The following is a 3,417-nucleotide window of genomic DNA, read 5'->3' on the forward strand; positions in this document are numbered from 1 at the left end:
TTTTTGTGCACGCTCATTTTCCCTCCCCTGTACGACTGCTTTTCTCGTGGACTACGCTCTTCTTCCTCTGCATACCACACATAGGTTCTGCACAAGCAGTGATATTTTTTTTCTGGACCTCGTCCACGACTGCTCCACGGTAGAGCGTTGGTCATGCTCGTAGTCTTGCCCTTACCCACACGCAGGTGTAAACGTCAAAGCTAGACGAGCAACATACTGTAGTACCAATGACCACATCAACTCAAACGAGAAACGACATTTTCTTTTTGTGCAGACTACTCAAGTTGTGGTGGTTTTTCTCCACTGATGACGATGGACAGCAAATGCGAGGTCAACTCTTTTGGTTGAAGGCGTCACTGGCTGCAGTTGCCCGCTGCGTCGCCTTTCTTGATCTGGCCGCCCACTAAAGTGCAAAGCTGCCGTCCGAATATACGGATCAGACGAACAAAACATCCAAAACACTCCTCGGCTAGCCCACCTAAATGCCAACCAGTCCCTACCACTTCAATGATATTACGCGGAAACAGCCCCGAATTATATTATCTTCACAAACATAGATCCAAAAAGGACTGCACCTTGAGTAAATTATTTACTATAGTATAGCTTCGAAATGCAACACACGACCACGTCTTGGGAACCCCGGCCAAGACCGGCAGGATAGCATGGCTCCGTCGTCGCCATCGCCGGGACGAGACAGGAGATGGCTACGGCCTACGCGCGGACGGTACCGGCGTGTGTTGACCGGAACTTATCGCCGTTGACCCGTGCCCTCTTCTTGGCGTCGGCGGCCTCCGAGCTGCCAACCGAGTTCCCCGCCAACACCAAGCCACGGCGCCCGGTACCGTCCATGGGCACCGCGACCGCGCGCAATGCCCGTCGCCCCGTGACCGTCGGCGACGAGGACGACACGGAGAGCCCGGCCCGCTCGGCGGCTTGCTGCGCCCCAAACTCGAGCCACGTGGGGTGGCCACGGTCAGGAGGTCCCCGCGCGCACACCACCTCCTGCCGGCGCCGGCGCGGCCTCTCGGCGAGCTAGCGCCCGGCATGGCCGAGCACGGGACGGGGAGAGAGAGGAGGAACCGGGAAGAGAAGCTACGAGGAGGAGGAGAGGAAAGGGAAGGCGCGCGCTCGGTGATGCGCGTGCGCAGATATAACTTTTCGTGGATATGGTCGAATGGGTATGTGTGTGGTGCACAGGGCCGGTCCTAAAATTTTGAGGACCCGGGGCGAACCTAAAATTCAGGGCCCTTTCATATACTTCCTTCATTGCAATGAATTTTTAGCCTTGAAATTTTCGATCTCAAGGCCCTTTCAAATATATTCCCTGCATTGCAATGAATTTTTAGCCCTGAAATTTTCGATCTCAGGGCCCTTTTAAATATACTCCCTCCATTGCAATCAACTTTTATTAAACTTCTTCTCAATACGAATACAACGGTTTGTTTTTTATTACATAGAACCCACATTTGGCTGGTCTAATTTATGGTAAAACTTCTTTTCAATATACTTTTTTTAGGGAATGGCAGCTGAGCAATCTATATATTATGAAGGAGAAAAAAATTACAAATAGTGTGTCACTGCCGAAATCTCCACGTATACTTAATCGTCATGATAACACAAAGCCCTAAAAAAATTGCCTCAAAACTTGAACAATCCAAGCTATATATATGCACGTATGCCGATAGAACATAGGAACTGATAAATTAAAGATATAATATAGAAGTACCTTAGATCGGTCAGTTCTCATCTCAATGATAACACGATGTGAATTTGCATCTAGCTTCGGCCGGAGGCGATCAACGGGCGTGCTTGTCCAGCGCCTAGAAACCAGAGAGCGGAGCGGAGTTCGTCGGACTACTGAACCCTAGCGGCGGCTCGTCCAGCTCCAGCAACTCGTCTCACGACCTGGAGCCTGGATCAGATCGGATCGTTACGGCTCAGCCTCGTAAGGAAACTGGCAATTATAGCAAATTTCTCGCCATCATCATGGACTCGCTGCATCTGGCTGCTAGGCCCTTGCGGCTGCTTACTATCGATCGGGTCTAATATGAGTGTTTAGCGTCCCAGTTTCACAGGCCCATGGGCTATGTGCGACATGGGGGCCCGGGGCGGCCGCCCCCCCCCCCTGCCCCCCCTCAGGGCCGGCCCTGGTGGTGCAGTGAACTGAGCAAAGGACAGAAGGTCTTAATCACGTCACTTAAGCTTCAAAATGGAGGGGTGTGTTAACATGCTCAACAATTTTTACATGTAGGATTATGATGTGTCATTATGGTGTTTGTTCAAGAAGACACTTGTTTAGGTTATTAGGTTGATAATTCATTGTCAGTATGTGAGCATCTCCTAACATTGTCAGGAAATATATTTTTGAGTTATCTCCATGTTGTATATAGTACAAACTACAGATTTATAACAGGAGATGCATAAGATTATTTCTCCGCATAAAAAATATAATTCTCTCAAGTCAAGTATTTCCCTCTCTCACAAGAAAAGTCTTTCCTCCTCCCGTCGGCGCCGCCGCCGGTCCACCTCATCTCTGATGACCTTTGGGCCATGGACGTGCAGAGGACCTCGGCCCCTCGCCAGTAGGAGGGGCCCCGTTCTCATTTTTGTTATGTTCAACGTCTTTGTTGGGGCTGTGTAGCGGCGATGTACCTCGGTAGGAATAATGTCTCCCACATTCTATCCTCGCCTCGATGGTGCGTTTAGCTTCATTGGAGGGCATGTGAAGGTGTGTTTCCGTCAGATCTCACGGGATTCGGTCGGTGTTGGTCTTCGACGGATCTGTTTGGATCCGCTCTTCGTTCGTCTTTGTTTAGGTGTTTACAGGTTCGATCCTTCCAATCTTCGGTGTTTCTTGTGCTGTCATGATTGAGATTGAATATATTGGAAGTTTTCTCGCAAAAACTAGAATAAAAATGAGATGCACCAGATTATAGCAGATCACGGATATAAAAAATCGTTAGGTAATAGAAACTGAACCAATGAAATTTACTTCCACGGTATCATGCTGAATCCTAGAGCTGAATTGGAAAAGGTCGGTTTTGGCGTGCTGTATGGCCTGTGGCTTTTGCAGTATGGGTTTGATCAAAGTTATTTGGTCAAAGTTAACGTGCTGGCCCAATGCATATAGGACCAGAGACGGAAAACTAAGGCTAACTTCACCATTAGACCCCATCCAGATGTCCGTTTTAAACAGTTTAAGGAACGATTGAGCGAACGTCCGGAGGATGGACATGCGTATGAGGCAGCTGGGCCCAATGCACAGAAGGCCTCTGGGACCTCAAAGGTCCGTCCCGGCTAGTCGCAGCGCTCCGCCTCGCCGTGCTGTCCCGCGCACGCCGTCGCCTCGCGCCTGAGCTCGCTCCGCCTCGCTGTTGCCCCGTCCCGCCCCGTGCTCCGCCATCCTGCCCCGCCCTC

At 50.4% G+C, this 3,417-nt stretch overlaps 1 pseudogene; it reads right to left on the reverse strand.

The window, feature by feature from the left end:
- Nucleotides 1–513: 513 nt before the first annotated feature.
- LOC125526491 lies at nt 514–1,168 on the reverse strand (annotated as a pseudogene).
- Between the last annotated feature and the right edge of the window lie 2,249 nt (nt 1,169–3,417).

The sequence above is a fragment of the Triticum urartu genome, unplaced genomic scaffold (assembly GCF_003073215.2).
Source record: "Triticum urartu cultivar G1812 unplaced genomic scaffold, Tu2.1 TuUngrouped_contig_10292, whole genome shotgun sequence".
NCBI lineage: Eukaryota > Viridiplantae > Streptophyta > Magnoliopsida > Poales > Poaceae > Triticum > Triticum urartu.